The sequence below is a fragment of the Bos grunniens genome, chromosome 17, assembly GCF_055505025.1.
Source record: "Bos grunniens cultivar Pamir isolate PY7600 chromosome 17, Bosgru_T2T1.0, whole genome shotgun sequence".
Classification (NCBI taxonomy): domain Eukaryota; kingdom Metazoa; phylum Chordata; class Mammalia; order Artiodactyla; family Bovidae; genus Bos; species Bos grunniens.
The window spans coordinates 6,569,200-6,594,300 of NC_141181.1; the positions used below are offsets into that span (position 1 = coordinate 6,569,200).

Genomic DNA, 25,101 nt, shown 5'->3' on the forward strand with positions numbered 1-25,101 from the left:
GAAAAAAAAGATTCCAAAATTTTAAAGTGCCAAAACTTACTTTTTCAATTCTGTCAAAGATTAACCACAAGTAAATAGAGAAAAAGTTAGCATGCTTTCATCACAGTTGCAAGAACACTGACTACTGGTTACATGAGCGCGGCCTTTTCCTTTCCTCCTGGTGCAATGGATACTGCCACAAAAAATAAATTCCACCACATATCACAGCTTCTCTCTTTCTCTCTCATATATGCAGAATATACAAGGAACACCCACCAGTCAGTAAGAGAAAACTGGGAAAACACAGCAGACGTTCACAGAAGAGAAAACGTGAAAGGATGAACCCAGGTCTCCGGCCCTGCAGGTAGATTCTGTACTGTCTGAGCCACCAGGGAAGCCCAGTCAATATATCGTTAACCTCATTAACAATCAAGAAACTGACAATTAAAATCACAGTAAGGTAAATTATATTACACATAAATTATACCTCAATTTTAAAAACACACAGTAAGATATGATCGCGTACCCACCAAACAGGCAAAACTATTTGAAATCTTATCACACGAAGGTCATCAAGCCAAAGGCAATTTCACACACCAGTGTAGTCTATCCTGATACAACTACTCTGGAAAAGAGCTGTCATCACCTAGTAAAATTAAATGTGCACATACACTCTATGACCCAGCAATTGCACTTCTAGGTTTACACATTTATAGAAACTCCAACATAAATGCAATGCAAAGGACCTATGTTCTTACCAATCTTTCCCACGATTGCAAAAAGTTACACAACACAAACGTTCATCGGCAGCAGAAAAGAGAATTAAACGTGGTATATCCTTAAAATGCAATGCTATACAGCAATAAGGTAAATAAAATATAGCCTCATGAATAAACATGGATGAATCTCAAAAACAGTCTTGAGTAAAACAGCACGGGGAGAGAAGAATACAAGTCATATGATTCTATATAAAGAGTAAAAGCAGCTAAAATTAAATAATATATTGTTTGGAGATAAATACACATAAGACAAACCCATTTTTCTTAAAGGCAAGGCAGTGACTTAAAAAGTTAAGGAAAATGGATACTACAGGAGGCAGAGAGGATGAAGATGATACAGTCAAGAGGGACATACAGGTTTCTAAGATACTGAAAATGTGATGTTCCATCTCTTAAGCTATGCAGTAGGTACAAAATTTTACTATTTTTCCTTAAATTATGCATATACTGATATATATTCTTTTATATGGATGTATACGATATATCTCTCATTTGAAAACATAAAGGCCAAATGCTATTTTTTCAAAAACAACCTTGAGGTATCAGTTTCAAGACGGTTGATAGCCTGGTTCTCCTCCCTGAATCCCTAATGAAGTGAAAGCATCAAAAAATAAAACAGAAGAATTCTATAAGATTAAAGAGAGTTTGCTGGAAGAGAACTTTAAATGGACAAGAGATTTCAACAAACTTCTGGGGAACAAAACAGGAGATGGAGATGCGCTGTCAGATGAAACAGTGAGGGGCAGCTGCCACCCAGGGCCACCAAGGAGATGATCTGTTCCAGAGAACACCAGGGAGACTCCAGGCTGCGTCAGCAGGTATCACAGAGCGGGGAGGAGGGCAGGGGGCCGCGAACAGGGATGGAGGGGTATCAGCGAGCTCCCCACCCCGCCTCCCCACCCTCTAACAGAGCCTTCAGGCAGCACCGCCAAGCATAAGGACAGACAAGCATGTGGGGGTTCGTTTCTAAAGGAATAGAGCCAACTGTGGCAGAAGGAAATGAGAGATGGCCTGCAGAGGTTTCTGATGTGAATTTTGCTTTCTCGGAGTAAATCCTCCCTGTCAGGGCATTTGTGGGGTAAAGCAAAGTCACACACTCATACACACACAGTGAGCTCTATTTTGAATTCCTGCTCAAGGGAGAGGTGGGGTAGAGCAGATACAGACTCTACTTACAGATCTTTGCAAGATAATAGAGAAAGACCTTTGTTGTTAATTATGAATAGCAACTAAGTCTACCAGGAAAATCAGTAACATTAACGGGGGAAAAGCTGACACTGAGAAGAAAGGGAGTTAATTCAGGAAACGGAAGAGCACTTTAAAAAGAAGTTAGCTCTAATACAACTCAAACAGATTCAAGGTAGTACAACCATTGAACAGGAATGAGATGCACAAAAATAAAATGACTGGAGAAAAATAAAGAACTTTAAAAATATTTTTGAAAATATAATCACCAAAATAAAATTTCTGTAAAAGTACTGTGAGATAACAGGAAATTTCTCAAAACATGTTTAAAAAAAAAAAAAAAAAGACAAAAGGATAGAAAACGGGAAAGACTAGATTAGAGACAAGAACCAGTGCAAGTAGGTGTGATACCCAACTAAACGCTGCCTGATTGCAGGTGTGCTCAGCAGTGTCTGACTCTCTGCGACCCCGTGGACTCTTTGTAGCCCACCAGGCTCCTCAGTCCATTGGATTCTCCAGGCAAAATACTGGAGTGGGTTGCTGTTTCCTTCTCAAGCATATCCAGGGATCAAACTGCCATCTCCTGCATGGGCAGGCAGGTTCTTTACCACTGTGCCACCTGGGAAACCCTGACTGGTCCCATGTTAAATGCCCCCACACCAGTCCCAACATTCATAGAACCATGGTAGCTGCCTGGTTCAAGGGGAATAGAACTGTAGGCTGACTTAAACCAACCAAATGTTCTCTTTTGAGAAAAAGACTTAGGAAAAAACATAGGCTCTCACACGGGCCTGAAACCAAAAACTCATGTCAAGGCTGGCAGGTATGTTAGCCCATGGCAATCAGAAGGAAATAGACACAGGAAAGGCTAAATAAGGGAGGAGGCTATGAGACCACGATTCCTGGCTTTTTTGGGCCCATTCCACAGTTCCTAATGGGCCCACTGACATCACGGAGATGAGCTGTTACCTCCTACATCTTTAAGTCTTTTCTATTTTATTTAAGTTAATTTGGGAGGGCCTCTGTTCTTTGCAACGAATAAACCCTGACTAAGACAGCAAGTGTCTGCTTTCTGGAGCCACAGGGTAACCAGGAGACACAACACTGTCTGCTGTACCATGGGGATACCCTGAGTCTCCCTCCACCGAGAGGCTACAGAGCACAACGCGGGCTCCCACCGCCTGTCATTCTGTCAGCAGGCCACACAAACGGAGCCAGGCCGTGCTGCTGAACATCAGGGCGACTGCATGTGATCAAATGCTCCAAATAATTAAAATGACAAAGCCTAGAAGTAGACATACAGTGTACTCAATGAAAACTTGAAATTGTGGAACAACTGGAAAAGGAGGAGAATGTTAACTTGTCTTACGATATGGAACAAGAGGACAAATGGTGTAAGATTTGGAAGAAAAAGAACAAATCAATGTGTTTTGTATCCCCACTGAGTTTTTCAATCAGCCTGAAAAATTAGATAGCCATGCAAAAATTCTCTTTTCATGACATGAATAAAGCTGATTGACTTTGTACAGAATGCCACTGTCTAGATTAATCGGAACCAAACAAGAAAAAAAAATTCTTTGAAGTTCAAGAAATAGAAGGAAATTCTTTCACGCATTTCCTGGCTGGATAACCAGAGTCAAACCATAACATGAAAATCTTAAGCCCATATGAGACCTTGAAAAATGAATACAGATATTTTCCCACTTAGAATTGTTCAACTTCAGATTTTTATACCTTATGATGGGGCGAAAGCCATACATGCATTCAGTAGAAATGGTACATGGAATTCTGAATTTTGATCTTGTCCCATGATAGTGACAGGCAGTACATACACTCTCGCAATGCTGGGCAGCTCCCAGTCAGGCACAGAAGTGTAAACAACCAATATACTTACTACCTCTCACACCCATCAATCATTTTGTTTTTCACTATCACTACAGCATTCGTCGGGGGAGTGTGCAATTTCCTCGGTTCTGTCTCGCTGCAGCAAAAATCTGAAGTGACAGACGGACCCAGTGTTACAGCTCAGTTTTATTTGGCAGGCAAAGGAAAATACATCCTCAAGGCGTGAGGGCAGGCCAACACAAAAGACGTGAAGAGAAGAGAGCCAGAGGCTCAATTTTGTTTCCTCTTTTTATAAGTTTTTTTTTTTTCTCCTTCCCGAGCCTGCCCTATGTAAACTGGGCTAGCCAGGAGGCTGTTTGTGTCACCTGAGGTCCTCACTCTGGTCCTCGGACCTTCCTTTGTTCTATTTTCATGGGCTTTTCCTTTCTTTGTCTTTTAGCCACGACCATTCTGGACTCCTTTTTCCTATTCTAACTACCTAACACATTCAATACATTACCTGAGATATTATTACCTTTATTATAAAATAGGCTTCGTGTTAGATGATTCTTCCCAATATAGGCTAATATAAGCGTTCTGAACACATTTAAGGTAGGCTGGGCTAAGCTATGTTCAGTAAGTAGTGTATTAAATGCATTTTCAACGTAGAATGTTTTGTTTGAACTTACAATGGGCTTACTGGGATGTAACCCTATCGTAAGTCAAGGAAGATCTGTACTGTGCAACTGACCAGGGAAGAGAAGGGCCACCATGTGAAGGATAAAGGGATGGAGTGTGTATGTTCCCATGATTACCAGCCAGACTTGTCTTTCCTAGACTTTCTGATTTCACAAACCAGTAAAATTACATACACACACACACACACACACACACACACACACACTGCCAACTCAACTGTCAATTATATACATGTGTATGCGTGCTAAGTCACTTCAGTCGTGTCCGACTCTGTGACCCCATGGACTGTAGCCCGCCCACAAGGCTCCTCTGTCTATGGAATTCTCCAGGCAAGAATACTGGAGTGGGTTGCCATGCCCTTCTCCAGGGGGTCTTCCCAACCCAGGGATCAACCCTGTATCTCCAGCATTGGCAGGTGGGTTCTTTACCACTATAACACCACCTGGGAAGCCCCCCACCAATTACCTATATTTCCAAATAAATATAATTTGAGGCCATGACTATCACTAGGTGTTACTACCATTATCTAATTATTTAGAAGACATTTTTATGCCAAAAAAAGTAGGAAGGATTTGATCTTAGCATTTCTAAAGCCCTTGAGAACATCATCACAGGCAGGAAAATACACTTATACTACACCAGTTTTCTTTCAGTTTTGTTCAGGTGTTAGCTCTGATTTTTAAACACTCCCTAATCCCCGCGATCCCCCAACTCCATTATTCCGTAGTCCTTATCTCAAAAAGGTTATCGTAAAGTAGGGAAAGCAGTAAACACACAAATGGAACACAAGGATAACGCAACATTTGGGAGCCAAGACACAACACAGATGGCTCCACATACATAAGGGCTGAAAAGCTTCCCTGGAAGGTTGAGGAAGACAGGTGTGGACACATGAAGGAGGAGGAAAGCTGAGCACATGATGAGCACAGCTCAGTGTGAACAGAGGGATATTAAAGCAAGAACCGGAATGGTGCAGGAGATGCCAAGGAAGAGTCCTCAGTGGAGGAGAGAACTGACAAGGGGCCCTCTTGTGATCTGGAACTGGGAAGTTCTGGGGAGTTCACTGGATGCCGGGCTGCAGAGCTGGGACTCTGTTCAGAAGCAGCAAGGAATCTCCAATGGAACTAGCATGACAAAGGAAGCGTATTAGCAATATTTACCCAGCAGAATCTATGAGTCTAGCCTTAAGATTTGGTAACTTTAGTACTTTCCTGAGCAGTTAAGCAGTTACCTCTAGTTCTGGCCCAGAAGGTTCTCTTTGAGAAAATCCAGGCCAACTGACCTTCTATGAAATGCACTGCCACTGTTTCTGCACCTACAGCCTTGGGGGCAGTGGCTGTCTTAATACCCCTGAAAGTGTTCTTGCCTGGAGAATCCCAGGGACGGGGGAGCCTGGTGGGCTGCCGTCTATGGGGTCGCACAGAGTCAGACACGACTGAAGCGACTTAGCAGCAGCTCAGGGATGGCTGCCAACTCCTCTAGGATTTTGCTCTTGGTAACATGAAAGTATTCATTGGTGGAAATAAGAAAATGAAAGAGTGCTAGTTTAGAAGAAAATCAGAAGTGATCAATTAATAGAAATGTCTACTACATAATTGAAGATTCATTCATTTATTCAACAACGTTTATTGAGGCCCCTATTTGGCAACCAATGACGTGCCAGACAACCAAAAACAGGATAAAGGTCCCTGCCCCTGTGAAGCTTACATTCAAGGAGAGATACAGACACAAACAACAAACATAATAAATACAATATCTACAAGCATGTAAAAAGTGTTTGGGGAAAAAAAGATGTACAAGAAAAAGAAAAGAAAAATCTAAAGAAGAAAAAAACTCAAATACTAATTGAAACTAAGAGATGGGACGAGTTCCCTAAGAGAGCAGACTATCTAGTTAATGACCTTTTCACTTCTAAAATTCTACCACTCCAGATCAAGGAATTTGACACATACACACTCAACCTTCTTGTTTACACAGAAGGTAAGATCAAAGCAACACAGAATTGTTGTGGCTTAAATAACAGAGACCCATCACCAGGGAACTGTCCTCTAACACATGAGGAAATGGAGCCCCACAGCATTTAACTAAGGGGGAGGGTGCAGAATGGGAGTTCCAGAACCCTCTAGCTTCTTGTAACCTTTAATAGCAGAAGCCACTTCAGCCACTTCAAAAGTACTTCAAACCCTATTGGAGGCAAGGAAAAATATTTTTATTACATAAATAAATAATATTTATTTATAGCTAATAGTATATAATAAGTATATAATATTTTATAGAATGTGTTTATATCTATAATATTTTATATTTATATATTATATACTTATATATATAAAGCTAATATAATAATATTATTAGCTATATAATAGCAATAACAAAAATAGCGAACACTTAAGAGAGCACTTACTTATGCCAGACACTCTTCTAGATCCTTGTCACGAACAATAAACTAATTTAATCCTCACAACAACCCTGTGAGGCAGTCAGACTCCACAGTGAGTAGCTTTAACACCACGCCACCCCTTCAATTATTTATGCATACCTTCATAGAGCATAATTCTTCCCACTAATTAGAAAACTGAAAACAAGATTTTTCACTGGGGCTTGGCAGAATTAGATTATATTTGTATGTCACAATGCAACTATTTAAGCTTCCTTTGAAGTAAATGTGCTTTAGAAGTAAAGGAAATTTAAAATATAATATAATATACATACTATATAATATATACTATATAATATAATCAATATTATGCTGAGAAACTGGTATTTCGGTAATTCAAAAAAAGGGTCCTCAACAATATGTTTTCAACTAAATACTACTTCAAAGAAATTACTTCAAGACCTTAAGCAAAGTTTTTAAGAAATGAAATTCTGGTTTTCCTGTTTTTGTTTCACTTAAACAAAACTTATGCTTTGGTTTTTCAGAGAAAGGGAAGGGAGAGAGAAATACAATGGAAAAAAGTTCTTTCCCTTAGCATGTGATGTTTAAAATTTTAGATTAGATTTTAGAAAAATTAGAATCATGATGCTTACCAACAATATGTGATAACATGGTAATAGAATATAACACATTTTAAAATTTTTAAAAAACAAAATTTCCCTTCCTCAATACAAATACAGATTTTGCAAATTCAATTATAAAATAAAATGTTACTCTGTATCCAAAGCTGATGATCTTTTTGCCTTCAGTTTACTCAGTTCATTTTCATTTCAATGGACTTTCTTATTAGAGTTTTACTATATGTCACATACTACTACAATTCACCACATGGATCTGTCTACATTCTCTGGTTGTACTGGAATTTAATCGTCAAGAATAATAGTTGAATACATGGATCACTGGCTACAGCTCACAACCATTTCAGAGGTAATGTAATCTGCAAAGCACAGTAGGTACATCTACACCATCTGTCTGCATAGATCTCAGAGCAACTTCTAATCCTTTACTGATAAACTGTCCCTCTCCTAACTCCTTATCTTTTTCCTGTGAGAGAAGAGAACTTATCTTTCTTACTGGAGCAAGGTAAGGGAGATGGCAGGCTCTCAACTTTGATACATCAGTGTATTCAGGTGCAACACAAAGAGGAAAACAGCACATGTTGGTTCCTAAATTCAACATTCTTTTCTCATACTTGAGTGAGTGAGTGACAGTCACTCAGTCGTGTCCGAGTCTTTGCAACCCCGTGGACTGTAGCCCTCCAGGCTTCTCTGTCCATGGAATCCTCCAGGCCAAGAATATTGGAGTGGATTGCCATTTCCTTTCTCATACTTACAAGGATCCTATTTCATGGCGCCATATTTTCAAACATACAATCCCTCTACTCCTCAGCGTATTTCAGAACTCCACCTGCACACTACGTATTCCTTTCTCCTTATCTTTACCACCACGGAGGGCCCAACGTGAAGCTATTTTTGAATGGTCTAGTAATGGCTATTATTTGAGTGCCAGATGGTGCCAGACACTGGGACAACACTGTAAAGAAAATAAACAAAAGTAGCAGCATCCTTGTCTTCAAACAGCTTTTAAAACCAGTAGGATTAGCTAAGTATACCACTTGTGGCCAGCACTGTAGCCACAAGGTATAAGGAGAGCCTGAATTAAGGTGTTAATAGACATTTAAGGGGGAGGAGGGACTCTGAGCTTGGCTGCAGCCAACATGTAGAGGGAAACATGATCTCTTATAAGATTCAGTGTCCCCGGGGTAAAAATAAACCAGCTGCTCAGGGAAAGAACAACTATTTTTGCTACTGAGATTAGAAAGCAATTCAACCTATGGTTACTGAGAGAGGATTCTGTTCAATGTAATAAAAATCCTAAGGATGTATTTTTACAATAAATAAGGGTAAGTTTGATGAGGGCTGAGAAGCTCTAATGAAGACTAAGAAATCAAACACTGATGCATCGCAGAAGAGCAGGTTCAGCTCAACCATGACTGCAAACTCCACATCAGCAGAAGATCCTGACACATGACTGACACATTGAGAATACTGCATTTCTCTGGGGGGAATGAGTGCCTGCGTGCTAAGTCGCTTCAGTTGTGTCCGATTCTGTGTGACCCCATAGACTGTAGCCCGCCAGGCTCCTCTGTCCATGGGGATTCTCCAAGCAAGAACACTGCAGTGGGTTCCCACGCCCTTCTCCAGAGACTCTTCCCAACCCAGGGATTGAGTCCACGTCTCTTACATCTCCTGCGTTGGCTGGCAGGTTCTCTACCACTAGCACCACCTGGACATGGGGTCTAAATATGTAAAAACCACTGTGTTATTTAACTGAATTCATTTATTCTTATGCAAACAGAATCACAAAGATATTCTGATGTCAACATTTGACATGTAAATAGAAAGTAGGTCATCAGCTGAAACAGATAAAAGTGACATTTCTTAGAATCACTATTTTAAAAGACAAAGTTCCTAAAAATATCTCATTTGATATTCCCTTAATTCTACAAAGTTTTTTGTACCACTTCTTCCAAGGTGGTGTTAGTGGCAAAAAATCTGCCTGCCAATGCAGGAGATGTAAGAGATGCAGATTGCATGCCTGGGTCAGGAAGACCCCCTGGAGTAGGAAACGGCAACTCACTTCAGTATTTTTGCCTGAAGAATCCCATAGACAGAGAAGCCTGGCTGGCTACAGTCCATAGCGTCACAAAGAGTCAGACATGACTGAAGCAACTGAGCAAAGTTTTCAGTTCAGTTAGTTCAGTCACTCTGTTATGTCCGACCCTTTGGGAAGCCATGGACGCCAGGCCTCCCTGTCCATCACCAACTCCTGCAGCCCACTCAAACCCATGCCCACTGAGTTGGTGATGCGATCCAACCATCTCATCCTCTGTCGTCCCCTTCTCCTCCTGCTTTCAATCTTGCCCAGCATCAGGTCTTTTCCAATGAGTCATTTCTTCCCATCAGGAGGCCAAAGTATTGGAGTTTCAGCTTAAGCTTACAACAAACATTCAGGACTGATTTCCTTTAGGATGGACTGGTTGGATCTCCTTGCAGTCCAAGGGACTCTCAAGAGTCTTCTCCAACACCACAGTTCAAACGCATCAATTCTTTGGCACTCAGCTTTCTTCACAGTCCAACTCTCACATCCATACATGACTACTAGAAAAACCATAGCCTTGACTAGATGGACCTTTGTTGGCAAAGTAATGTCTCTGCTTTTGAATATGCTGTCTAGGTTAGTCATAGCTTTTCTTCCAATGGGTAAGCATCTTTTAATTTCATGGCTGCAGTCACCATCTGCAGTGATTTTGGAGCCTAAAAAAATAAAAGCTCTCACTGCTTCCATTGTTTGCCCATCTATTTGCCATGAAGTGATGGGACTGGATGCCATGATCTTAGTTTTCTGAATGCTGAATTTCAAGCCAACTTTTTCACTCTCCTCTTTCACTTTCATCAAGAGGCTCTTTAGTTCTTTGCTTTCTGCCATAAGGGTGGTGTCATCTGTGTATGTGAAGTTACTGATATTTCTCCCAGCAATCTTGATTCCACCTTGTGCTTCATCTAGCCCAGCATTTCACATGATGTACTCTGCATAGAAGTTAAATAAGCAGGGTGACAACATACAACCTTGACACACTCCTTTCCCAATTTGGAACCAGTTTGTTGTTCCATGTCTAGTTCTAACTGTTGCTTTTTAAATTGAATACAGATTTCTCAGGAGACAGGTAAGGTTTTTCCACAGTTCGTTGTGATCTACACAGTCAAAGGCTTTGGCACAGTCAAAAAGCAGAAATAAATGTTTTTCTGGAACTCTCTTGCTTGTTCTATGATCCAAGGGATGTTGGCAATTTCATCTCTGGTTCCTCTGCCTTTTCTAAAACCAGCTTGAACATCAGGAAGTTCACGGTTCACATATTGCTAAAGCCTGGCTTGGAGAATTTTGAGCATTACTTTACTAGCGTGTGAGATGAGTGCAATTGTGCAGTAGTTTGAGCATTCTTTGGCATTGCCTTTCTTTGGGATTGGAATGAAAACTGACCTTTTCTAGTCTTGTAGCCACTGCTGAGTTTTCCAAAAGTGTTAGCATACTGAGTACAGCACTTTCACAGTATCATCTTTTAAAGATCTGAAATAACTCAACTGTAATTCCATCACCTCCACTAGCTTTGTTTGTAGTGATGCTTCCTAAGGCCCACTTCACTTCGCATTCCAGGATGTCTGGCTCTAGGCTGGTGATCACACCATCATGATTATCTGGGTCATAAAGATCTTTTTTGTAGAGTTCTTCTGTGTATTCTTGCCACCTCTTCTTGATAACTTCTGCTTCTGTTAGGTCCATACCATTTCCGTCCTTTATTGAACCCATCTTTGAGTGAAATGTTCCCTTGGTATCTCTAATTTTCTTGAAGAGATCTCTAGTCTTTCCCATTCTATTGTTTTCCTCTAGTTCTTTGCACTGATCACTGAGGAAGGCTTTCTTATCTCTCTTTGCTATTCTTTTGAACTCTGCATTCAAATGGGTATATCTTTCCTTTTCTCCTTTGCCCTTCACTTCTCGTTTTCTGTACCACTTAAATTTATCTCAGCATAGGTTCATAGCTTTCCCATTTTATAAGAAAGGACAGGGTTGTTTGAGGTATGGACGAGACTTTGTCAAGTTTAAAATTGGTGTGTGGGGTTGAGTGGGGCGGTGAATTTCTGCTGGAGGCTACACAGGGCAAATTTAATAATCACAGATACCCCTTAATTACTTGGCTTTTTTAATTTAAAAGACTTTTGTTATAAAGGATCTAATGACTGAAAGCAAAAGTTTCCTCCTATAAAAGAAAAGAAAAGACCTTTTTTTAGAGCACAGAATTCAGGAATGATTGGCAGAAAGAAGTCAATTCTTTTCACCCACCCAGTGACCTGCTCATTGCTCAACAGTGAACAATATCCAGTCTTCTGAGGCAGGATTTGCACACATTGATTGGAAATAAAAGTGTTACTAGATCACGTCAGCTCAAATTTCAACGATTAGTCCCTGGCCATTAATAACATCAACTCCAAGTTTCCAAATGAAACAACTATTACAACTTACGAAAGACTGACCAAAACTTCCAACAATTTTACGAAGACTCATTCACCTGGAAATGAATAACTCATCAAGAGGCAGAGTGGAGGGTCAGTGTGCAAACATTCACACATGAACTTGGCTCCTGCTGTTACATCATTTTTCATTTAGTTTTGTCAGGTACTTCAGTTCCGTTCAGTCGCTCAGTCGTGTCCGACTCTTTGCAGCCCCATGAATTGCAGCATGCCAGGCTTCCCTGTCTATCACCAACTCCCAGAGTTCACTCAAACTAACGTCCTTGGAGTCGGTGATGCCATCCAGCCATCTCATCCTCTGTCGTCCCCTTCTCCTCTTGACCCCAATCCCTCCCAGCATCAGAGTGTTTTCCAATGAGTCAACTCTTTGCATGAGGTGGCCAAAGTATTGGAGTTTCAGCTTCAACATGAGTCCTTTCAAAGAACACCCAAGACTGATCTCCTTTAGGATGGACTGGTTGGATCTCCTTGCAGTCCAAGGGACTCTCAAGAGTCTTCTCCAACACCACAGTTCAAAAGCATCAATTCTTCGGCGCTCAGCCTTCTTCACAGTCCAACTCTCACATCCATACATGACCACTGGAAAAACCATAGCCTTGACTAGATGGACCTTTGTTGGCAAAGTAATGTCTCTGCTTTTTAATATGCTATCTAGGTTGGTCATAAGAATAGGGAAAAAGAGTCCAAAATGGCGGTGGCTAAAACCTTCCCTGGGTTGGGAAGGTTCCTGGAGAAGGAAATGACAACCCACTCCAATACTCTTGCCTTGAAAATCCCATGGACAGAGGAGCTTGGTGCAGGCTACTATCCATGGGGTCGCAAAGAGTCAGGCAAGACTGAGCGACTTCACTTTCACTTTCAAAAGACAAAGAAGGGAAAAGCCTACAAAAATAGAACAAAGGAAGGTCAAAGAAAGGCCCGAGGACCAAAGTGAGGACTTCAGGTAGAACAGCATTCCTGGCTGAGCCCAATTTGCAGAGGGCGGCCCAGGGGGAAGAAAACATATAAAAGGAGGAGCTAAGCGCTCTTGCTCTCTCTCTCCCCACCGCCCCCACGCCCCCTCCCCCCACGTTCCTCCACTCTCTTCTCTTCTTTGAGGATGGATTCTCCTGCTATCTTCTAAATAAAACAGAACTGTAACACTGATTTGCCTAAGAGCTATGACACGGTTTGTTCAAGACCTGAGAGAGCTGTCACGCGCCGAGGGCTTTAATGTCCGTTGCTCCGAATCATCGTTGTGACAAGACAAAGAACCAAGGAGCATACACTCGCCTGACAGTTTTATTGTCTGCGACTATATGTATCATTTGCCTAAAAAAGCTATCAATTAAGACAAAGTTCATAGAAAACAAAGAACATATAAATTTAAAATGTGATGAGTCAGTGTATTTATGTACTGACCTATAACACCCTACGTATAACTCATTCATATAGTGAACAGCATAGTTGCACTATTTATTTAGTCCTCATCTCATTCTTCCCAGGTGGTGCCAGTGATAAAGAATCCACCTGCCAATGCATGAGATCTAAGAGACGCAGACTGGATCCCTGGTTCAGGAAGATCCCCTAGAGGAGGGCATGGCAACCCATTCCAGTATTCTTGCCTAGAGAATCCCACGGACAGAGGAGCTTGGTGGGCTACAGTCCATAGGGTCACACAGAGTTGGGCACGATTAAAGTGACTTAGCATGCATGCACATCTCATTCTACAAAGAATCTGAGATGGTCTGAGAAATGCATGTATTACAGAAGGAAATTAAAAATCATGACCAAGCAAAGCTCACTTGGGAAACACATACATTAAAACTAGAACAATCCAGAGAAGATTAGCATGGCCTCTGCACAGGGATGCCACACAAATTTGCGAACCAATGATATTTTTAAAGATTCATGACCAAGGAATGCTTAGAGAAGAAAATGAAGACTGTGCCTGGCATAAGAGATATTGGTATAGAACTCAGATATGGAGAGCTATTTGAGTCCTACACAGTGACTACAGCTAAGCAGGGAATCTGAGTGCTTCCTAGCAGTCAAGATGAAAAAGTAAATGTGATCAGGTATATGATTTTCTATGAAGAACAAACATTTCTACTCCTCCAGGGAAACAAAGCTGTTTCCAAACACTTGCTGTAAAACAGCTGCTCTAGGAGACACAGAAAGACATGATGGAAAAATTTCCCAATATCTCAAATAAGGTCACAAAGCTGGTTTGTTTTTTTTATGTTGTCCCAGATTAAAACCAAATTCTACAATGCAATCAAGATCATATAGCCCAGGAGCCCAAATTTTCCCAGCAATACAGTAGATTGAGCTGAGAGTAAAAAGCTGGAAGTCCAACAGTGTAGTTTAGGAGATTATTAGCACTAAAGTGCAAGAACAAAAATTAAAACAAATCACCAAAATTATGATGCTCCTAAGTTTCCATCCTCACCTCCTTTCCTTGAACAAGTCAGTCCCTGGCCACTGGGATCTAGCCCACACATGGAACCACTTTTCACTCCCACTCTCTATTACCACTCCCACCCACACCTTCCAACCCAGAGCTAAAGTACTATCTTCATTTACTTATCGGACACTCCTACCTCAAGGTCCCACCAGTACCAGCTCCACAAGTCCCAAACTAATCTTAGCTATCTGACCTCTCAAACACATTTTTCCTTCTGCCATCCTCAGCTTGTCATAAAAACCCTATCCTCGGGACTTCCCTGGCAGTCCAGAGGTTAGGACTCTGTGCTTCTACTGCAGGGGGCACAGGTTTGATCTCTGGTTGGGGAACAAAGATTCTGCATTCCTTATACTGTGCCCTCCCTCGCTCCCCCCCAACCCCGCCGCAAAAAAAAAAAAATCCCATCCTCTTAGTCATCTGGGCTTACATCCTTGCAATCAGTCTTCTCCTTCTTTTCCTTAACTGCCCACGTCTGATCAGTAGTCTGCCTTACTATTCTACCTGTCCATGTTCTCTAATCCAGTCCCAGGCCCACTTTTCTAGATCATATCCCCAATACCTCAGGGTCATCAGATCACATGCCTTCCTGAATCATCTCCCAGCTCTCTCTCTCCACTCCACTTTCTCATATATGCTACTGCAGAAGAATGTTCCTAAGGTTGTGACTATGTCAGTCCACTTAAAAAAATGAAACTGTAACCAGTTACAGGTTACCTGAAGCAGGTTCCCTCCGCTTACCTGAAGCAAATCCGTCCACCTAAGCCCCCATGGCCCTCTTTCTCACATAGCTTCTGCTCCAGCCAGTCTATAGGCCCTTAAGTCTAGCCACTCCTGCTATAAGCTGGATCTTCCCTTTTGTTCGTGGTTGTATACCCATGAGATGCCCTTCCCTTCACATCTGTATATTTAAGGATCAAGCTGAAATGTCACCTCACTCAGGAAGCCTTCTGTAGTTCTCTCTGTGAGAAGTAACACTTGCTCCTCTCCGTCCTCCTGCACTCATCTAGGGCTCTTAGCCCAGAGAGGAATTAGCACGTCCTATCCTCAGTCCCTCCCTGTCTAGCCTATGCTTGAGGCTGCTCCACAGTCACCATCCCAAAAACACATCTGGTTCGGGCAGCTCCCCATCCTCCCTCAGATTTCACATCCCTCCAGTCACCCACAGCGTTCTGCTCCTACGTGAATCACTGCACATATTGATTCTACTGTAGTTCACTGTTTACGCATCTGCCTCCTCCAGGGCAAGGATCAAATCTTATCTATCTCTGCAATCTAACGTAGCCAGCTATCCGCACACCATCCGAGCTCCACTCCCTGCAGAACAAGTCTTCTCTTGCTTATTTATTGTGTGTCTCTCCCACTAGAACGTACTAAGTGAGAACACAGTTCGCTTGCGTTAATCTCATCTTTCTTCCCAGCATCTACAACAGTGTCGGGCACAGACTAGGTGATCCAAGGCTAAGCATGAATTGATAAACAGCTGAATGATCCCAAGTGTCTAGGCCAGTCCTAGAACACCACAGTGACCCTCTCCCAAAGACTGTTGAATGAATTCTGTCTTGTATATAAAAGTTATTATTAAACATATTTTACAAGCTCTGACAGTTTGGTGATCTTGATATCCTACTCTGGCTCCTAGCATGGTGCTTTATAGGAAACCCATTGGCTCAGATGGTAAAGAATCCATCTGTAATGCAGAAGATCTGGGTTTGATCCCTGGGTCAGGAAGATCCCCTGGAGAAGGGAATGGATACACACGCTAGTATTCTTGCCTGGAGAATTCCATGGACAGAGGAGCCTGGAGGGCTATAGTCCATGGGGTCCCGAACAGTCGGACACAACCTGAGCAACTAACACACATGGTACTTCACACATATGAACTCCTTGGTAGATTTCTGAACAAATGATTTAATAAATTAATACATTACTTGAGCTTGTATGTTCTAAATCTGAATTTGTTTCCTCTTGTCAATATAGGAGAATCCGGGGACGTCCCTGGTGATCCAGTGGTTAAGTCTCTGTGCTTCCAATGCAGGGGGCACAGGTTCGAACCCTGGTCAGAGAATGAAGATTCCACATGCTGTGCAGTGCAGTACAACCAAAAAATAAGTAAATAAAATACAACTCATTTTATTTCTTATGACACAGGATGCCAGGGGAAAGACAGCACTGCAGAGGGAAGATCACCAGCAGTCTGTCAGAATGGTCTGGGTTGGGGTCCTGGCTCTGTTTCTGTTCACTTCTGTGACTCTGAGCACGCTGTTGAACCTCTCTTCACTTCAGCTTCCTCCTTAAAAGGCCAGGAGGACCTCTCATGCAAAGCAGTCTACTCACTTCATAGCTAAATGAACAGCCTGTCCTGAGTCCTCTATTACCCCTTCTTTGTCAGTCTTAAATGGTTCTAACTCATGTTAGAAAATCTTAATATATATTCACTGAGCTTGAGTGGGTCATTATTTAAAACAGTACAGGCTTTGTTCGTGTGTAGGTGCTCAATTGCTCAGTCGTGTCCGACTCTTTGTGACCGCACAGACTGTAGCCCAGAAGGCTCCTCTGTCCATGAAATTCTCCAGGCAAGAATACTAGAGTGGATTGCCATTTCCTCTTCCAGGGCATCTTCCCGACCCACGGATAAAACCCATGTCTCCTGCATTGGCAGGTGAATTCTTTACCTCTGAGCCACTGGGGAGGCCCTAGGGGATTTTCTTTACAAGGTATTAATTCTCCATCAATTTTTCATACCCTTACAGTCCTTCAGCACTCATCCTGCGAGCACAGGTGACTTGAGCACATGAGTGCCATCATTCCTAAGACTTCCTAGAGCCATGGCATCATAATGTCCCAGAATGGCACTACCTCACCTGAAGGGCAATTCTCTTTCCCACACAGGAAACAGCACAGCAATCAGATAAGTGATGAGAACAAGAACTGTACCCATTAAACACAGTACACAGTACCATGACCCCAGCTTAAGGTGGGATGATTTAGTTTTAAAAATAATAATAAAGAGCTTAATGTTAATGTTAGTGCATCTCAATCAAAATGCACTCAAATCCCTCTGGGGGGCAGTTCTGTTGGGAGGTGGGGAGTGGTTAGTCAGCAATCATACAGATGAATGTCACTGATCAGGTATGAGGTTATGACTCAGTCAAGATGGGATTCACTGAGATTCACACAGACAGGCAGAGAACACAGTGAGTCTTCTGTACGACCATTAAATGGTCTCTAAGATCCTCATTTAATAAAAAGCAATGAACTGCCACAGAAGACAGTTAACATAGAACCACCCTTTAAAAGACCAAATTCAAAAGAGTATTCTCTAACAAACCTTGATACTATTGCCAGGCAAAGAAAATATTTGTACTGGAGGCATAAAACTATATTTGCATAAATAAATGCTGCCAGCACAGAAGCAATATGAAAATGGAAGCCCTTACTGGCAAGTAGTAAACCCAACAAAATGCAAATGAAAGCCAAATCTCTGGTGCTCAGGGGAAAACAAGAACACTTGAGAATAAAAGGTCAATAGAACTTATGTTCCCAGCTGTGTAGCTAAGGCTTGCCACCCTGTGAGCTCGCAGAGCAGGTCACTCTTCTGAGAGCACCTATACTGCACTGAGTTGACAGCATTTTCTCAAAAGTGAACAGTTAAAAAACACAGCGCTCATGGTGACCCGAATGGAGCTATGATAAATGTCCTGCTTTAAGATAATCTTTAATAGCTGCAGTTATCAGTTCAGTATCTCCAAAAGCCATCCCAGAGATTCAAATCACAGACATGTTATTTTAACTCAGTTACTCCCACTTAAAAATCCACACTGATTTAAAGTGTTAGAGAGAAAGTGCACAAAGCTACTTCCTTCCAAAATCAGGAAGCAAAGGGGCAATGAGTGCATGTGTGCTCAGTCGCTCTATCGTGCCCGACTGTTTTGCAACCCTGTGGACTGCCAGGCTCCTCTGTCCATGGGATTTCCCAGGCAAGAATACTGCAGTGGGTTGTCATTTCCTCCTCTGGGGGATCTTCCTGACCTAAGCATTGAACTTAAGTCTCCTGAAAATCGCTAAGTGATAGTGGCTAAGGTCTTCCCCAGTGGCTCAGAGGTAAAGAATCTGCCTGCAATACGGGACATGTAGGTTTGATCCCTGCATCAGGAAGATTCCCCTGGAGGAGGGCATGGCAACCAACTCCAGTATTCTTGCTTGGAAAATCCTATAGAGGAGCCTGGCAAGCTACAGTCCATGGGGTCACAAAGAGTCAGACACGACCGAAGCAACTAAGCACACATGCACGCATAGGGGCTAAAAAGATAAATTAACAAAAATATTGAATAATCTTGAATAGCAGGAGTTGGCAAGAACCCCTGATACTTTTCAGTGGAAGAACGTGGTTGCAGTTCTGATATGTTTCACACTAACAGGGACTATTCCGAAACAAAGAACTCAACATCTAAGGAATTTAAAACACTTGATAATAGTTAATTCAGTTCCCTATTATAATACTTGCTGGTATAAAACAAAAAAATTGCAAGACGTGTTTTGCCCATGGAGGATGGGAGGCACCAGGATGAAGTGAACGACTTGAGAGTAAAATGTATCCCCCTTCCTCACCGCCAGAAGCAAAAGTGAGACATCCGCACAGCATCAAGAGCAACTTCATTAAAGTTAACAAGAACACCAAAGTCCACACGTCTACAGGAATATTAGTCCCTTCAAAGACTACATGCTCATCACAAAAATGCCCACCAATGCTCAAGATGTCTTAGCAAGTCTTTTAAGGCTGCCTTTATGTATATAACACCTTTTTGAAAACTTCAACTGTGACAAATCTGGGTCTTTGAAAGTGGAAGTTGAGATCTGTGAGCTGGAAATACATTTAAAAAATGAAGGGAACCACTAAGCTGGATATTATTTTTAATCAAAAGAACAAGTGCTTTTTTTTATGTGGCTTGAAAACTACTTCCAAAGATAATTCTTTAAAACTATTCCAAATTCCCCTTGTAAGAGCAGCAGCTATGGGATAAGCAGGCAACCTCCCTAGATGACTTCTTTGAAGAGCATGTTTTGCTTTTTAGGATGTCTTTAGTATTGGGATTGTACGTTTACTTAATTAGGTAACAGCTATCTCTGATTCCATTTTTTCACATTATTCATTCATTCAACAAATATTTACAGTGCTCCTAAGTATCTGCCAAGTACTGTGCTAAGTCCTAGGAAGATAATGGTGAGCAGGCCTCTCTACCTGCCTCATGAAGATGATTTACAGAAGCACACAAATTATAACCATTAAGTCAATCCAATGGAAGGAAAAAAAAAAGACACAGGGTGATGCAAAAACCTATTAAAAATTACTAAAGAAGACAGTGAGATGATACAAACAAACTTTATTTAACACTTCATGAAGTGGACAGTCTCCTTGTGGAAACTGTAAAATGGGGCAGAAGACTGGAAGCTTTCACAGGATAGAGAATGAAGAACAAGGAAGGGAAAAACAGGAAACATCAGTGACACGCAGGGCCATGCAGTCACCCTCGTCTGCAGCAGGAAGTCTCAGAGCTGACCTGGCGCTTGTGGACTGATGCACTGGTCATGCTCCCTGGGCTCCTGGTCAAGCAGAGCAGTTTCAGGGACACTTTGTTGTTGTTGTTCAGTCGCTAGTCATGTGCAACCCTTTGTGACCCCTGGACTGCAGCACGCCAGGCCTCTTTGTCCTTCACTATCTCCTAGCGTTGGCTCAAACTCATGTTCACTGAGTCAATGATGCCATCCAACCATCTCATCCTCTGTTGGCCCCTCCTCTTCCCACCCTCAATCTTTCCCAGCATCAGGGTCTTTTCCAGTGAGTTGACTTTTCACATCAGCTGGCCAATGTACTGGAGCATCAGCTTTAGCATCAGCCCTTCCAATGAACATTCAGGATTGATTTCCTTTAGGATTGACTGGTTTGATCTTCTTGCTGTCAAGAGTCTTCTCCAGCACCACAATTAGAAAGCATCAATTCTTCAGCACTCAAGCCTTCTTTCTGGTTTAACTCTCACATCTGTACATGACTACTGAGAAAACCATAGCATTGACTACACGGACCTTTGTTGGCAAAGTGATGTCTCTGCTTTTTAATACACTGTTTAGGTTTGTCATAGCTTTTCTTCCAAGGAGCAAGGGACACTGGAATCATCTAAGTGTCAGTTTGCAGATGGAGCACCTGGGCAGGAGCGGCTCCATTGGCCGCCTTGTTATTTTAACAAGCCTGTAACAGTGAGAACCAGCTGGTGTAAAGAGGCTTTCTAAGAAGACGCAGTTTTTGTTTTGGCTGTTGGCGCCAGTTCTTTATGTCGCTGTGTATAGACCTTTTCTAGTTGCAGCAGCAGGGGGCTACTCTCCAGCTGTGGTGCTCAGGCTTCTCATCTCTGTGACTTCTCTTCTTGCAGAGCACAGGCTCCAGGAGTTCAGGATTCAGGAGTTGTGCCACACAGGCTTAGCTCCACCATGGCATGTGGGAACTTTCCAGACCAGGGATCGAACCTGTGTCCCCTGCACTGGCAGGCAGATTCTTATCCACTGCACCACCATGGAGGTCCAGAGATGTCATCTGAACTGAAGATAATCAGCAGTTAACTAACTAAACAAAGAGACTATGAAGGGAAAGGTATGGAGACTGGGTGGAGTAGAGGAGAATGATGTTTTAAGTAGCATGAATAGCATGTGCAAAGGCTCTGTGGTTTGGTTTTGTTTTTTTAAGACTATGGGCACATTAAGAAATGAAAGAAAGACTGCAGTGCTAAAGCACTACTTTAAAACTAATGAGAATACTAGCACCGAGGGAATGCTAGTGGGAATACTAGCACCGAGGGAATTCTAGTGAGAATACTAGCACCGAGGGGATACTAGTGGGAATACTAGCACTGAGGGGATACTAGTGGGAATACTAGCACCGAGGGAATACTAGTGGGAATACTAGCACCGAGGGAATTCTAGTGAGAATACTACTGCTGCTGCTGCTGCTGCTGCTGCTGCTAAGTCGCTTCAGTCGTGTCCAACTCTGTGCGACCTCATAGACAGCAGCCCACCAGGCTCCCCCATCCCTGGGATACTCCAGGCAAGAACACTGGAGTGGGTTGCCATTTCCTTCTCTAATGCATGAAAGTGAAAAGTGAAAATGAAGTCACTCAGTCTTGTGTGACTCTTTGTAACCCCATGGACTGCAGCCCACCAGGCTCCTCCGTCCATGGGATTTTCCAGGCAAGAGTACTGGAGTGGGGTGCCATTGCCTGTATTGAGTGAATACAAGTGAGAACACTATCACTGAGTGAATACTAGTGGGAATACTAGTTTTGCATGAATACTAGTGTGAATACTAGCGTCGAGAAGTGTCTCAATACTAGTGAGAGAATGGTCCAGGATGAGGCTGGCAAGGTAGTCAGCTGGACTCCACAGAGCCTGGCACACAGTAAGGATCTTCACTTACCTTAAGAGTGACGAGAGGCCTCAACTGGACTTTCAAATGGGAAGGAGGATGGGAAAGAGACACCATAAAATCAACATTATTTAATATCACCAAGGCTGGAGTAAAGAACCAACTGGAGAGTGGACAGAAGAGAAGCTGGAAGACCAGTTAAGAAGATACTGTAATAATCTACAAGAGAGGGTGGAGATAACACAGACAAGAGAAAGGGGTGGATTTGAGAGGCACTGGATGTAAAAGCAGTAAAAGTTAGGATGGTATTCTGTATTTGTTATTTACTCAAAGATAATACTTTTGTTTTGCCTAAGAATTCCTTATTTGCTGCTGCTAAGTCGCTTCAGTCGTGTCCAACTCTTAGCGACCCCATGGACTGCAGCCTACCAGGCTCCTCCGCCCATAGGATTTTCCAGGCAAGAGTACTGGAGTGGGGTGCCATTGCCTTCTCCTCCTTATTTGCTAATCAGTTGCAAACCAAAACACACAATGCAAATGTCAGAGTTCTTTTTCAATCAGGTCCCACATATTTTATCTTTTATATAAAGAAGAAAAAATAACAAAGAGAAAAACAAGACTTAAGAAGTATTTCATTTTATGTAAAAATGCATGTTCCTGAAAAACTGAGTTGCACCCGGGTAATAAAAAACCCATACCTTATTACTGAGTAAATATTTTTCTTGCACAAAAACACACTAAAAAATGCAGAACAGATTCTCATGATACTATATCAAGTGAAATGTAAACCATTATCTCAATGATTTCCCTACATCATTTCTCTTTTATTACAGGGTACATAAATCAGGTGATTTTATAACTCTGAAAGGAGGGAATGGCTGAGAGATTTAATAATCACCATCGAGTTTTATAATAAACCATTTAGTAAGCAACCAGAATGCCCAAGAGGCTTGCAGTGATTTAAATCTATTCTTTCACCAATGATTTCACTGGTTCCCTGGTAATTCCCTGATGGACAGGGAAGTCTGGTGTGCTGCAGTCCATGGGGTCACAAACAGTCAGACACGACTGAGCAACTGAACTGAACTAAACTGAATGATTTCACCCACATGGAAAAATCATTTTTATATCTATCTTACTATGATATGCTACTTCTAATCCATACCCTCCAAAGAAATGCAGCTTTCCAGTAGGCCTGGGTTAGTTACCATGTCATAGCAATGTATTGGGTCAGCCAAAAGTGCACTCGGGTTTTTCTGTGTGGTGGTGCATGCTCAGTCATGTCTGACTCTTTGCAACTCCATGGACTGTAGCCTGCCAGGCTCCTCTGTCCATGGAAATTTCTAGGCAAGAATACTGGAGTGGGTTGCCATTTCCTTCTCAAGGAGATCTTCCCAACACAGGGATCAAACCTGTATCTCCTGAGACTTCTGCATTGCAAGCAGATTCATTACCACTGAGCCACCTGGGAAGCCCCCATAAGATGGTATAAAGTTCAAAATGCAGTCACCCTTATAAACTCCATGAATACACAAAAAGTCCAGTTTTGTACTGAATTTGCCGCTTGTTCTTGTGTTTGATGCACACAGGCCAATCTGGGCCATACTCAGAACAAACATACAGGGGGATCTGGGTTTTAGTAGTCTCATGCATCAACAACAAATGTACCAGCTAAAGTCTAATGCCATGAGCTAAAAAAAAAAAAAGACAGTCTAACTTTGAGATTTTGCAACTAGATTCTACACCACTCCTTGAAAATACAGTTTTCAACTTGGAAAGAAACAGATTCAATATAAAAATCACTGAAGAAAGAATATAAAACTACAGCATGTTGATAAACTGACATTTAAAAATACTGCTTTTGGTGACTTAAGTCACAACCCAGGCATTATTTGATTGCAGACTCTGCATATGAATTTCTGTTTTCCTTAAAAAAAATCATTAAGCAACTAAAGTATATGTGAAGTAACCTGAATCACTTAAAACACAGTCTTGACAGTCTCTATACTTTATAACACACTTAAGCTAAATTGGACACACAGAAATATAACTTCTGATATGCAACAACAGCTCTTTGTGGTTGTTTTTAAATGTATGCCTTGAAATCTTTCCAGCAGAGGTAAAGAAGAGAAATCATGAAAAATCTCATTATCTTTTACTTTTCAGGAAAAACAAAGTAGATTAGAATTAAGAATTAAAATCTCAAGACTTACAAAACTAAAAAAGTAATTCACAGAAAAATATTTATTACTATTGAGCTCTGCCAGCGTACTCGATATGCCAAGTTTGCTGCTCACCTGGACATTTTATGATCACCTTAAAACACAGTTGAAAGGCGAGCCCTCCAGTAAAAAGGTTGACCCTTTCGTGATTTTACCTGCTTGACAAAGGTGTCATGATAAGTCACATGGCCCATGAGTTTCCCAAGCTGACTGTTGCTTCATGCACTCACCAGTATTTTAGTGAGGAAGAGTAAAGTGGGTTTTTATCTAAGACTCAGGTCTTACAATTTCTGTATTCCAAGTGAAGGGATATTCACTCACCCCTTACTTTTCTTAAGAAGTGCAAACAAGTACATCCAAAAGGGTAGTGAAAACTTGAAGGATTAACGAGGATATTAGACATCTCACATGTAATTTTTTTTTTTTTTTGGCCCCACATTGCAGCTTGTGGATCTCAGCTCTCCAACCAGGGATCGAACCCAGGCCCTCAGCAGTGAACATACAGAGTCTGAACCACTGGTCCATCAGGGAATTCCCTAATATCTAAGTTTTATGAACAGAAAAAAAATGAAGTTTTTCTTTATCAGGGCTTGATACGAACTGACACTAAGGCATTTTGATTTACCTGTTCTGTTTGTTTTTATGTATGATGAGCTACCATCACTCAGGTCAGCAATTAACAATGTATAGCTATTCACAGCCTGCCATTCCCACTTCTTGCCTCTGCTGGATTGTTTAAAGCAAATTTCAGGACTCCCATGGTAGTCCAGTGGTTAAGACTCTGTGCCTCCACTGCAGGGGGCCCAGGTTCAATCCCTGGTCAGGAAGCTCAGATCTCACACGCCTCAAGGCATGGCCCAAATCATACATCATATCTGAGACAAGAAAAAAATGGCCCACAAAGATATGTCACTTCCCAATCCCCAGATGCTCTGAATATTAGTTTATATAGGGGAAAAAATATAGCTCTAACTTTCAGTCTTAAGGAGGAATTCATCTTGGATTATCCAAGTAAGTCCTAAATGCAAT

The 25,101-nt window shown here is 41.8% G+C and overlaps 1 protein-coding gene and 1 non-coding gene across 11 annotated transcripts in view; one reads left to right on the forward strand and one right to left on the reverse strand.

The window, feature by feature from the left end:
* The window catches only part of FHIP1A (FHF complex subunit HOOK interacting protein 1A), a 308,835-nt gene that overhangs the window by 269,183 nt on the left and 14,551 nt on the right, over nt 1-25,101 (reverse strand). The window lies entirely within an intron of this gene.
* LOC147354972 (U6 spliceosomal RNA) lies at nt 13,770-13,876 on the forward strand. The gene has a single exon (XR_015144953.1). It is a non-coding gene; the product is annotated as a U6 spliceosomal RNA (small nuclear RNA).